Source organism: Moschus berezovskii, chromosome 14, assembly GCF_049115385.1.
Source record: "Moschus berezovskii isolate FMDL1 chromosome 14, NW_MosBer_1.0, whole genome shotgun sequence".
Lineage (NCBI taxonomy): Eukaryota > Metazoa > Chordata > Mammalia > Artiodactyla > Moschidae > Moschus > Moschus berezovskii.
Window position 1 is genome coordinate 17629320 of NC_142473.1, and position 14440 is coordinate 17643759.

Consider the following 14440-nt stretch of genomic DNA (forward strand, 5'->3'; position numbering starts at 1 on the left):
CCAAAAATACTGGTAAGTAATGAAAAACAACAGACTATGAGAAAGTATTTACAAATCACAAATCATATATTTCATAAAAGAACATGTATCGTGTATCCAAAATATATTAAGAACACTTAAAACCCAAGACTAAGAAAAGAAATAACCAAATTTAAAACTAGGCAAAGATCTAAATGTGCAACTCATCAAAGAAAATATATAAATGACAAATAAGCTTATGAAAACATACTCATCATTAAATATTATGGAATTATACATTAAAACAGTGAAACCACTACATTAGAATGGCTACTATGACAACACTGACAGCCCCAAATACCAGTGAGACTTTGGGCAACAGGAACTCTCATTCATGGTGAGTGAGAATGCAAAATGATACAACTACTTTGGAAAACAGTATGATAGTTTCTCATAAAGCTAAACATAATCTTACTGTAGGGTTCAGCAATTGCACTTCTAGTTATTTACCCAAGTGAGCTGAAAATTTATGTCCATACAAAACCCTGCATACAAATGTTTATAGCAGTTTCATTCATAATTGCCAAAAATTGGAAGAAATTAAGTTGTCTTTCAATAGTGTAAAGAAAACTAAGATCATGGCATCCAGTCCCATCACCTCATGGCAAATAGACGGAGAAACAGTGGCAGACTTTATTATTTTGAGCTCCAAATTCACTGCAGATGGTGACTGCAGCCATGAAATTAAAAGATGCTTACTCCTTGGAAGAAAAGCTATGACCAACCTAGACAGCATATTAAAAAGCAGAGACATTACTTTGCCAACAAAGGTCCATCTAGTCAAGGCTATGGTTTTTCCAGTGGTCAAGTATGGATGTGAGAGTTGGACTGTGAAGAAAGCTGAGCGCCAAAGAATTGATGTTTTTGAACTGTGGTGCTGGAGAAAACCCACAGTCTTGTGCTTGAGAGTTCCTTGGACAGCAAGGAGATCCAACTAGTCCATCCTAAAGGAGATCAGTTCTGGGTGTTCATTGGAAGGACTGATGTTGAAGCTGAAACTCCAATACTTTGGTCACCTCATGTGAAGAGTTGACTCATTGGAAAAGGCCCTGATGCTGGGAGGGATTGGGGGAAGGAGGAGAAGGGGACGACAGAGGATGAGATGGCTGGATGGCATCACCGACTCGATGGACATGAGTTTGAGTGAACTCCAGGAGTTGGTGATGGACAGGGAGGCCCGGCATGCTGTGATTCATGGGGTCGCAAAGGGTCAGACACAAATGAGCGACTGAACTGAACTGAATGCAAGATATTAATAATTGGGTAAACTGTTGGGGGAACTTTCCTGGTGGCTCAGTGGTAAAGACTCTGCCTGCAATGAAGGAGACACAGGTTTGATCTCTGGATCAGGAAGATCCCCTGGAAAAGGAAATGGCAACCCACCCCAGTAATTTTGCCTGGGAAATTCCATGGAGAGAGAGGCCTGGCAGGTTATAGTCCATGAGGTGGCAAGGATCTGACATGACTTAGCAACTAACCCACCACCATCAATCTGTTGGGGCGTGGGAGCAGTAGGGAAGAGGAGGCACATGAGAACTCTCTACACCTTCTGTATAATTTTTCTGTATACTCAGAACTCTTCTAAAAATGTCTATTAATAAAAAACAAGTAATCTTATCACATTTTATGATACTTTATAATGGATATTATTCAGAGTGGCTTTGTGAAATTAACTGGAGCTCTAGTATAACACTGTCAGTTTCAAAGAAAACTCTGCATAAGGTGCATACAACTAGGTAGTCTAGTCATCTAAGTTACTTTCAACATTTTAAGGGATTTTATCAGAAAATCTTTTCATTGTATGAAAATCATTCATACACTGCCCAAGCTTCTATTGTGGATGTGGGAAACTCTAATGATCTTAATATTGAAGACGGAATTATGACCCAAAATTCCAAACCAGGGGTTCTGTCTTATTTATCTTAACATATCCTACCTTAACTAATCTTTGTATAAACTTTAAAACTTTTTGTCAAATAAATGATTGAATAAAGAAATTAATGAGTGAAATAAATCAATGCATATGTGGGTTGTATAACAACTTGTAATTGAGTCCTCCCTATAATTTCTGGTTTTGAATTACAGCCAATAAATAAAGTATGTGGTATTCATCATTCCTCCTCTTTGATTTTGCTAAGCAAAAAGATAATTATAAACCCAATCTATAAAATTTTTAATTCACTTTGGATAAAAATTTTAAAGAGTCCAAATGTGCAAATCTCAGTTAGCATTTTAAAGATAAATTCAAACAAATGGAGACCTGTTGTCATGAATATTTTAAGAAAATAAATCTCATGAGATCTGAATCAAAATGGTAGAGCAGAAGATCCTGAGCTCGTGTCCTTCATGGACTCACCAAAATACAACTTGATGTAGCACAACTATCTCTGAGATAGTTTTGGAGACCAAAAGGGATATTCTACAACTAAGAATATTTTTTAAAGACCACATCAAGAAGGGTAAGAGGGGAAGAGATGGTGTCTAGTCAGAAGCCACACTCCCAATTGGCAACCCACAAGCAGGAGGGATACCACAATTGTGGAGGTCTCTCTCGAGGAATGAGGGGTCTGAACCCCACAGTGTGCTCCCCAGCATGGGAGACCTTCTTCAGGAAGACTAGCCCACATAACATCTGGTTTACATCCAGGAGAGTTGAACGGTTATGGGAAATCAAAATTCCACTCTTGAAGAGCTTATGCACATACCTGCTCCAAGTTCCAGTACTGAATCAGCAGCTTGAAATGCACTAGGTCATATAAGAAGGCGATTCATTGACTGATTTTATAGTACGCACCAGAGGGACAGGGACCTGATAGGATTTTCTCTTGGACTGGAAATGAAGGTAGGCAGCATTATTTTGCTCTTCTTCCACCTAGCTGCCCCGGCACTGGCAGGCATCATTTCTGTCACCCTTCATCAACCTAGGTAACACTGTGCCTTGCCCAAGCATACCCCTGAGTACCACCACTTCTCAATTCACTATACCAGCTTCTATACTTCTCAATTCATCCTACTTGGGAGGCACCACTGGCCAGCCACAGTGCTCCTCCAAGTAGTTCCTGCACCAGGGAACCAGTCCTATCACACCTGGTGAGTGGTCTTGAACAGCATTAGTGCCCCACCAAAAGGCTCTTGCTGCAGGGGATCAGTCCAACACACTAGCATGCCTGCAGCAACCACAGCCCAACCACAAGAAGAGGTGGCACACAGCCCACACAGGGGATAGATCTGGAGAACCTAGATAAAGTGACCATGGGGAACTGTGCCACTGGGCCCCAAAGGGCATATTCTATATGAAACACTCTTTCAGGACTGGGAAATGTAGTTGATATATCGAATATAGAGAAATAAACACAGAGAGAATTAGGTAAAGTGAACAGACAAAGGAATACCTTACACACAAAAGAACAAGACAGCCCTTCAAGGGATAAAATAAGTAAAACAGAGATAAAGAATTCAAAGAAACAGTCATAAAGATCCTCACAAAACATGGAAGAAGAATGGATGAACTCACTGAGAATGTCAGCAAAGAGAAAATATTAAAAATAATCAGAACTGAAGGCAATAACTGAAATGAAAAACATGCTACAGGAAATCAACAGCAGATGAGAGGATGCAGAAGAATAAAGGCAGTGTAGTAACACAATCAGAAAAGTGAAAGGAAAAAGAATTCCCCAAAACAAGATTAGTTTAAGCAACCTCTGGGACAACATCAAGCATACTAACATTTGCATTGTAATGATCCCAGAAGGAGAACAGACAGAGGACAGAAAACCTATTCAAAGAATTAATGGTTGAAAATTATCCTAACCTGGCAAAGGAAACAGGTATCCAATTTCAGGAAGCAAAGATTCAAAAAAAGAAAAACCTAAAATGGCCCACACCAAGACACACTATAATTAAAATGTCAAAAGTTAAAGATAAATACAAGCTTAAAAGCAGCAAGAGAAAAACCAGTTATGTACAGGGGAGCCCCCGTAAGACTGTCATCTGATTTTTCAGCAGAAAGGTTATAGACCAAAAGAGACTGGCATAACATATTCAAAGTCAAAGTGCTCAGTTACGTCTGACTCTGAGATTCCACAGACTGTAGCCTGCCAGGCTCCTCTGTCCATGGAACTCTCCAGGCAAGAATACTGGAGTGGGTTGCCATCTCCTTCTCCAGGGGATCTTCATGGTCCAGGAATTAAACTCGAGTCTCCTGCATTGCAGGCAGATTCTTCACCATCTAAGCCAACAAGGGAAGTACTCAAAGGTATAAACTTACAACCAAAAACACCCTACCCAGCAAGGTTATCATTCAGAATTGAAATACAGATAAGAAATTTCCTTGACAAGCAAAGCTAAAGAAATTCATCACCACTGAAGTGTCCTTACCAAAAAAAAAAAAAAGAGTTTTCTTTTAAAGGAAAAAAAAAGTTCTGACTACAAACAAAATTATGAAAGGAAAAAAAAAACTGGTAAAGGCAAATATATATAAAAGATAGTGGATCAACTACCCATAAAACTGGAAAGAAGGTTAAAAGACAAAAGTAGTAAAAACCAAATGCATCCAAACTAAAGTACTACATAAAATATTAAAATATAAATTATCAAAACCATAAAACAGGGGTGTAAAAATGCAGTTGTTTTTAAATGAGTTCAAACTTAAGTGACCATCAACTAAAAATCAACTTCTAATACATAGATTGTTATACAGTAACCTCAACGTAACCAAAAGCAAAAAACCAATAACAGATACTCAAAAAATAAGGAGAAAAGAATACAAAATTAATACCAAAGAAAGTCATCAAATAATAAGACAGTAGAACAAGAGAAGAAAGGAACAGAGAATTAAAGACAACCAAAAAGCAATAAAATGGCAAGAAATACATATTTATTAAAAATTTTGAATGTAAATAGGCTAAATGTTTAAGTAAAGACACAGTGTGATTAAATGGATATAAAACAAGACCTAAATACAAGATGCCTACAAGAGACTCACTTTAGATCTAAACACACACACAAAATTAAAGTGAATGGATGGAAAAAGATATTCCATGCAAATGGAAATTAAAAGAAAGCAGGGATTTCATATTTATATTAGACAAAATACACTTTAAAACAAAGAATGTTACAAGAGAAGAAGAGTATTACATAACGATAAGTGGATCAATCCAACAAGAGGATATAATACTTGTAAATATCTACGCATTCAACATACAAGCCCCTACAAATCCCTGTGAATTTCAGTATACAATGAAATTGAAAGACACGCATATTACCTGTCTCATATGTTTATTGTCTAATTCTTTCTGGATTTGCATAGATCTTTTTAAGATTCTAAATTGGTGTATTTTGATGGCAAAATGTGGTTCTTTGAAATCAGAGAACTCAAATAAAAGGCTTCATTCCAAAAATCATCATACTTATTGTTAAAGATAGTTCCTTAAGGGTTAGAACAGTGCCTGACCCACAAGTACTGAGTAAGTATTTATTGAATGCATAAATGAAAATTTCTGAAAGTATTTTTATTGCTATTTGGTAATATGATCAGCACTCACCCTATGACAATTCAGTATGAAAGAATCATGGAGCCTTATGGTTGAAAAGGTAATCTCATTCAATAAACAATATGGTGACTGAACCCCTTCTTTAAAAAGGTCTAGTGAATAGGCTGTCTAATGGATCTTCTAGCTCTACAAGTGATGGAAAACTCCATACTTTGGAAGGAAGTCAATTATATCTGAAGATAACTCTGGTACCAGATTAATCCTTTTATTGAGCCACAAACTAATTCCCTGTTGTTAGCAGATCCACAGGGAAATAAAATAATTTGTTGAGTGTTACTATGGGCTAAGAGCAATACATAACTGTCTCTACTGAATTCCAAGTACCTAGAGCAGTGTCTGGCATATGTAAGCCCTCTGTAAATGTTCATTAAGCATTATATTGTTAATGTACACTGCATTAATTACTGGTTGATATTAAAATATCCATAGCCTTTTTTTTACACCAGCTCCCACTAACTGCATTCTTCTCTTACACATATGGTGTCGAGCAGATTTGGACAAAAGAACACCAGTTATCTTTGATAAATTTTAATTCATTAGACGATATAATTTATCATAGTCAATCATGTAAGGATTTTTTTAGTGCTACTCAGTTTTAACTATTAGAAAAGGGTATCCTAATCTAGTAAACAGAAATGTTCCACATGTCTGTTTTTATTTTGAAGCTTTTTGTGTATAACCCTTTTTAAAAATGTTATGTAACTTTGTATATTGTCATGAACTGACAAGAAATATGTTGAATCCCTGAAAGCTAATTTCCTCTTTAGAATATCTGCAGGTCTCTTTGTTAATCCAAATCAGTTTTAAGCTATTATTAGACTAAATTCATATATTCCAACTATTTAAGCCAGAAAGGTGACAACAGTCTGATTAGAGGGCAACTCTGTTAGCGCTAGGATATATGACTTATATTAAAACAATTATCATAATAACTGTAAAAACAAAAGACATATTAGAGACCAGGCATCTGGGCAACTCAATAAAATATTCATTACTTTGAGAGGGATTTCATGAAAATTCAAGACAAAGCTCCTATCTTAGATATTTTAATACTTTTTGAATATAACCATTACAGAACACTTTAAGCTTTCTGCTTTTGTTTTTGGATTTTTCCCTTTTTTAAGTGAGCATTTAATCTCTAGGTAATATAGAATGGGTATTTTGTATAAATAACTGGAATATATGTCAAAAGTAAATTATTTGTATCAGGTGTTTACAGAAACCAAATATTTAGTTAGTCGCTCAGTCGTGTCCAACTCTTTGCAACCCCATGGACTGTAACCTGCCAGGCTCCTCTGTCCGTGGTATTCTCCAGGCAAGAATACTGGCTACTGCTGCTGCTAAGTTGTGTCAGTTGTGTCAGACTCTGTGGACCCCATAGACAGCAGCCCACCAGGCTCCCCCATCCCTGGGATTCTCCAGGCAAGAACACTGGATTGGGTTGCCATTTCCTTCTCCAGTGTATGAAAGTGAAAAGTGAAAGTGAAGTCGCTCAGTCATGTCCAACTCTTAGCGACCCCATGGACTGTAGCCCACCAGGCTCCTCCGTCCATGGGATTTCCCAGGCAAGATTACTGGAGTGGGCTGCTATTCCCTTCTCCAGGGGATCTTCCCTACCCAGGGATCAAACCTGCATTGCAGGTGGATACTTTACTGTCTGAGTCAACAGAAAGCCCTACATATTATAAGCACTTCTAAATGATAACCTCAAAATAATTCTGGTTTAAGAACCAATTGGGATGACCCAGAGGGATGATATGGGGAGGGAGGTGGGAGGGAGGTTCAGGATGGGGAACACATGTACACCCGTGGCGGATTCAAGTCAATGTATGGCAAAACCAATACAATATTGTAAAGTAATTAGCCTCCAATTAAAATAAATAAATTTATATTAATAAAGAACCAATTTGTATGCAAAAATTATCAAAAATCTTCATCATCTCATTGATCACTAAAGTATAAGAGTCATTTTTCTAACATACATTTTTCTAACATACAAAATGTATGATTAAATCTAAAGCTCATGATCACACAAACCTGCAAGAAGAAACTGGGGAGGGATTATTTAAAATTTTGGATATGGAGTAGCTAAATATTTGGGATGAATGAACAAATGAATGAATAAACAACAAAATTTCATAGAAACATTAAAGGAACTTACAGAGTACTTGAATTAAAAGAGCGTAAATGTTTGTCTAAGGGACATACATTTTTCTTATATGAAACATTTTTTCCCTTCAAGATTAGAAAAAAAGGAGATTCTACTTGTCAGGGTAAAAATATAGCTAAAAATTAATTCATGGATAATTTATTTTTCTACATCACATTCAATTGTTTCATTTGTTAAAGTATCTATAATATACAGAAGAAAATAAGCTAGCTGTAAATATTCAAGTACAAATAGAAAAGTATGTTTAATTAAATGGTCAAATACAGCTGTTTTCAGTTGCCAAGGTGCTCTCATACTTTTCTACAACAAAAAAATGTGTCTTTACATGCCTCATACAAAAAAAAAGGCCTTATCAAATAAGTTTTTTATAAAGAATGAAATATGTACATTTTCCCCCATATAATATGTACTGACAATTCCATATTACTTGTGTTAATAATAGTACCAGACAAATCCATTTAAGGTCTTTATCATTATTCTGTGAGGATGTATAGATAGATCAAACAGTAGAAGGAAGAAAACTGAGGCTCAGGCTATAGACAACAATCAGCTGCTATGAAGGCATATGCTTTGTTAGACTGAGAGACAAAATGCATTATGTATAAAAAGGGGGAATGAAAGAGATACTTGGCTGCTTGATACCATTTATTCCCTTAATATCAGAGTGGCATTGAATACCAATGATCTCTCATCTTTTGTCAAATGTGATTAGTGAAAAAGTAGACTCCCCCTGCTATTTGGTTTCTTTTCAATGGAAACTGAAACCACAAACTGTTCTCAGTCAACCTGAAATTATCCCAGTATGATCACATTTGTAAAAGGTATTAAAAATAAATCTGTCATCATGATGATTTGTTTAATAAACATATTTTATTTTTCTCATTCAAAAAGATAAATTATACAAATGCTTGTCACTAATCTGATATTCCTTTACTTATACATCACTCCTTTTCAGGTTGATCTGTTCCTTTAAACTTGATGAACTATTTTTATAAAATATTAGATTTGTATACTTGTAAGTTATTTGCAACCAAATTTGATCTTTTTGTTTGATACCTTTAGGATTTACTGAACTGCCACTCCCCTTATGAAGATGTCTTCAAATTGAGAATTTACAACACTGTATAATTGTAATATGAAAAAATTAGTGTCTTGACTTCTGTTTCATATAAAGTGGAGATTAACCCTTTTATTCACACTAAAATAAGAGAAAGAAGCTTAAAGCATTGAAAACAGAGTGCCAGAATCTGATTATATATATTGTCTCAACACATGGCAAATATCAATACCTAAAGTTGCCAATATTGATCTTTAATTATTCCCTTCAACCACAAATCCCTATACTTCCAATTATCTCACACTCCCATTCTTCATCTTTAATGCCCTCTAGCGGAGAAGGCAATGGCACCCCACTCCAGTACTCTTGCCTGGAAAATCCCATGGACAGAGGAGCCCGGTAGGCTACAGTCCATGGGGTCGTGAAGAGTCGGATACGACTAAGTGACTTCACTTTCACTTTTCCCTTTCATGCATTGGAGGAAGAAATGGCAACCCACTCCAGTGTTCTTGCCTGGAGAATCCCAGGGACGGGGGAGCCTGGTGGGCTTCCATTTATGGGGTCTCCCAGAGTCGGACACGACTGACGTGACTTAGTAGCAGCAGCAGCACTACAGGTCTAGTGGTTTTCCCTACTTTCTTCAGTTTAAGTCTGAATTTGGCAATAAGGAGTTCATGATCTGAGCCACAGTCAGCTCCTAATCTTGTTTTTGCTAACTGTATACGGCTTCTCCATCTTTGGCAAAGAATATAATCAATCTGATTTCGGTGTTGACCATCTGGTGATGTCCATGTGTAGAGTCTTCTCTTGTGTTGTTGGAAGAGGGTGTTTGCTATGACAAGTGCGTTCTTTTAAGATGATGCTGTGAAAGTGCTGCACTCAATATGCCAGCAAATTTGGAAAACTCAGCAGTGGCCACAGGACTGGAAAAGGTCAGTCTTCATTCCAATCCCAAAGAAAGGCAATGCCAAATAATGCTCAAACTACCGCACAATTGCACTCATCTCACACTCTAGTAAAGTCATGCTCAAAATTCTCCAACCCAGGCTTCAGCAATATGTGAACCGTGAACTCCCAGATGTTCAAGCAGGTTTTAGAAAAGGCAGAGGCACCAGAGATCAAATTGCCAACATCCGCTGGATCATGGAGAAAGCAAGAGAGTTCCAGAAAAACATCTATTTCTGCTTCATTGACTATGCCAAAGCCTTTGACTGTGTAGATCACTATAAACTGCGGAACATTCTGAAAGAGATGGGAATCCCAGACCACCTGACCTGCCTCTTGAGAAACCTGTATGCAGGTCAAGAAGCAACAGTTAGAACTGGACATGGAACAACAGACTGGTTCCAAATAGGAAAAGGAGTGCATCAAGGCTGTATATTGTCACCTTGCTTATTTAACTTATATGAAGAGTACATCATGAGGAACGCTGGACTGGAAGAAGCACAAGCTGGAATCAAGATTGCTGGGAGAAATATCAATAACCTCAGATATGCAGATGACACTACCCTTATGGCAAAAAGTCAAGAGGAACTCAAAAGCCTCTTGATGAAAGTGAAAGAGGAGAGTGAAAAGGTTGGCTTGAAGCTCAACATTCAGAAAACGAAGATCATGGCATCTGATCCCATCACTTCATGGGAAACAGATGGAAAAACAGTGGAAACAGTGTCAGACTTTATTTTTATGGGCTCCAAAATCACTGCAGATGTTGATTGCAGCCATGAAATTAAAAGATGCTTACTCCTTGGAAGGAAAGTTATGACCAACCTTGATAGTATATTAAAAAGCAGAGACATTACTTTGCCAACAAAGGTCCGTCTAGTCAAGGCTATGGTTTTTCCCGTGGTCATGTATGGATGTGAGAGTTGGACTGTGAAGAAAGCTGACTGCTGAAGAATTGATGCTTTTGAACTGTGGTGTTGGAGAAGACTCTTGAGAGTCCCTTGGACTGCAAGGAGATCCAACCAGTCCATTCTAAAGGAGATCAATCCTGGGTATTCATTGGAAGGACTGATGCTAAAGCTGAAACTCCAATACTTTGGCCACCTCATGCGACGAGTTGACTCACTGGAAAAGACTCCGATGCTGGGAAAGGTTGGGGGCGGGAGGAGAAGGGGACGGCCGAGAATGAGATGGCTGGATGGCATCACCGACTCTGTGGACGTGAGTTTGGGTGAACTCCGGGAGTTGGTGATGGACAGGGAGGCCTGGTGTGCTGTGATTCATGGGGTCACGGAGAGTTGGACACGACTGAGTGACTGAACTGAACTGATCTGAACTGAGCAGTACAGGAACTGAGAAATTCCAGCTAGATTTAGAAAAGGTAGAGGAACCCGAGATCAATTTGGCAATATCCACTGGGTCACTGAAAAAGCAGTAAGTGAATGTGTTAGTTGCTCAGTCACATCTGACTCTTTGCAATCCCATGGATTCTAGCCTCCCAGGCTCCTCTGGCCATGGAATTCTCCAGGCAAGAATCCTGAAGTGGGTTGCCATTTCCTTCTCAAGGGGATCTTTCTGATCCAGGGATAGAACCCAGGTCTCCTGCACTGTGGGAGGATTCTTGACCATCTGAGCCACCAGAGAAACCAGAAAAAGCAGGAGAATCCCTAAAGAACATCTACTTCTGCTTCATTGACTACACTAAAGCGTTTGACTATGTGGACCACAACAAATTGTGGAAAATTCTTAAAAAGATGGGAATACCATACCACCTTACCTGCCTCCTGAGAACTTGTATGCAAGTCAAGAAGCAACAGTTAGAACCAGACATGAAACCACAGACTGGTTTAAAATTGGGAAAGGAATACATCGAGACTGTATACTGTCACCTTGGTTACTTAACTGGACTGAAGATTGCTGGGGATCACAGGATACTAACCAAAGCAATCACATAGATCACAGCCTTGTCTAATGCAATGAAACTATGAGCCACACCGTGTAGGACTACCCAAGACGGATGGGTCATGGTAGAAAGTTCTGACAAAACATGGTCCACTGGAGAAGGGAATGGAAAACCACTTCAGTCTTGCCTTGAGAACCCTATGAACAGTATGAAAAGGCAAAAAGACATGACACAGAAAGATGAACTCCCCAGGTTGGTAGGTGCCCAGTGTGCTACTAGAAAAGAGTGGAGAAATAGCTCCAGAAGTAATGAAGAGGCTGAGTCAAAGCAGAACAAATGCCCAGTTGTGGATGTGACTAGTGAAGGAAGTAAAGTCTGATGCTGTAAAGAACAATATTGTATAGGAACCTGGAATGTTAGGTCGATGAATAAAGGTAAATTGGAAGCGGTCAAACAGGGGATAGGAATCAGTGAATGAAATGGACTGGAATGGGCAAATTTAATTCAGATAAATATTACATCTACTACTGTGGGCAAGAATCCCTTAGAAGAAATGGAGTAGCCCGCATAGTCATCAAAATTCTGAAATGCAGTACTTGGACACAATCTCAAAAATGACAGAACTATCTCTGTTCATTTCCAAGGCAAACCATTCAATATCATGGTAATCCAAGTCTATGCCCCAAACTTCAGCTGAAGAAGCTGAAGTTGAATGATTCTATGAATACCTACAAGACCTTCTAGAAAAATTAAAAAAAAAAAAATGTCCTTTTCATCATAGGGGACTGGAATGCAAAAGCATGAAGTCAAGAGATACCTGGAGTAACAGGCAAGTTTGACCTTGGAATACAGAATGAAGCAGGGCAAAGGCTAATAGAGTTTTGCCAAAGAACACACTGGTCATAGCAAACGCCCTCTTCCAACAACACAAGAGAAGACTCTACACATGGACATCACCAGATGGCCAACACCGAAATCAGACTGATTATATTCTTTGCAGCTGAAGATGAAGAAACTCTATACAGTCAGCAAAAACAAGACAGGGAGCTGACTGTGGCTCAGGTCATGAACTCCTTATTGCAAAATCCAGATTTAAATTGAAGAAAGTAAGGAAAATCACTAGCCCATTCAGGTATGACCTAAATCAAATCCCTTATGAGTATACAGTGGAAGTGAGAAATAGATTCAAGGGATTAGACCTGATAGAGTGCATGATGAACTTAGGACGGAGGTTCATGATATTGTACAGGAGGCAGTGATCAAAACCATCCCCAAGAAAAAAGAAATGCAAAAAGGCAAAACGGTTGTCTGAGGAGGCCTTACAAATAGCTGAGAAAAGAAGAGAAGCGAAAAACAGAGAAAAGGAAAGATTTACCCATCTGAATGCAGAGGTTCAACAAATAGCAAAGAGAGATAAGAAAGCCTTCCTCAGTGATCAATGCAAAGAGATAGAGGAAAACAATAGAATAGGAAAGATTAGAGATCTCTTCAAGAAAATTAGAGATACCAACATTTCATGCAAAGATGGGCACAATAAAGGACAGAAATATAAAAGAAGCTGAAGATATTGAGAAGAGGTGGCAAGAATACAAGGAACTATATAAAAAACATCTTAATGACTCATAACCCCGATGGTGTGATCACTCACCTACAACCAGACACCCTGGAGTGCAAAGTCAAGTGGGTCTTAGGAAACATCAATATGAACAAAGCTAGTGGAGGTGACGGAATTCCAATTGAGCTATTTCAAATCCTAAAAGATGATGCTGTGAAAGTGCTGCACTCAAAATGCCAGCAAATTTGGAAAACTCAGCAGTGGCCACAGGACTGGAAAAGGTGTTTCATTCCAATCCCAAAGAAAGGCAATGCCAAAGGATATTCAAACTACCACACAATTGAACTCATCTCAAAGTAATGCTCAAAGTTCTCCAAGATAGGCTTCAACAGTACGTGAACTGAGAATTTCCAGATATTCAAGATGCATTTAGAAAAGACAAAGGAACAAGAGATCAAATTGCCAACATCTGTTGAATCATACAATAAGCAGGAGATTTCCAGAAAAAAACATCTACTTCTATTTCACTGACTACACTAAAGCCTTTGTGTGGATCACAACAAATTGTGGAAAATTCTTGAAGAAATGGGATTACCAGATGACCTTACATGCCTCCTGAGAAACTTGTATGCAGGTCAAGAAGCAAGTTAGAACCAGACATGGAAAAATGGGCTGGTTCCAAATTGGGAAAGGAGTACATCCAGTTTGAATATTGTCACCTTGCTTATTTAACTTATATGCAGCAAACACCATGTGAAATGCCAGGCTGGATGAGGCACAAGCTGGAATCAAGATTCCGTTCCGTTCCGTTCCGTCGCTCAGTCGTGTCCGACTCTATGCGACCCCGTGGACTGTAGCCCACCAGGCTTCTCCGTCCATGGGATTCTCCAGGCAAGAATACTGGAGTGGGTTACCGTTTCCTTCTCCAGGGGATCTTCCCGACCCAGGGATCGAACCCGGGTCTCCCTCATTGGAGGCAGACGCTTTAACCTCTGAGCCACCAGGGAAGCCCGGAATCAAGATTGCTAGGAGAAATACCAATAACCTCAGATATGCAGATGACACCACTCTTATGGCAGAAAGCGAAGAAGAACTAAAGAGCCTCTTGATGAAAGTGAAAGAGGAGAGTGAAAAAGTTGGCTTAAAACTCAACGTTTAAAAACTAAGATCACGGCATCCAGTACCATCATTTCATGGCAAATAGATGGGGAAGCAAAGGAAACAGTGACAGACTTTATTTTGG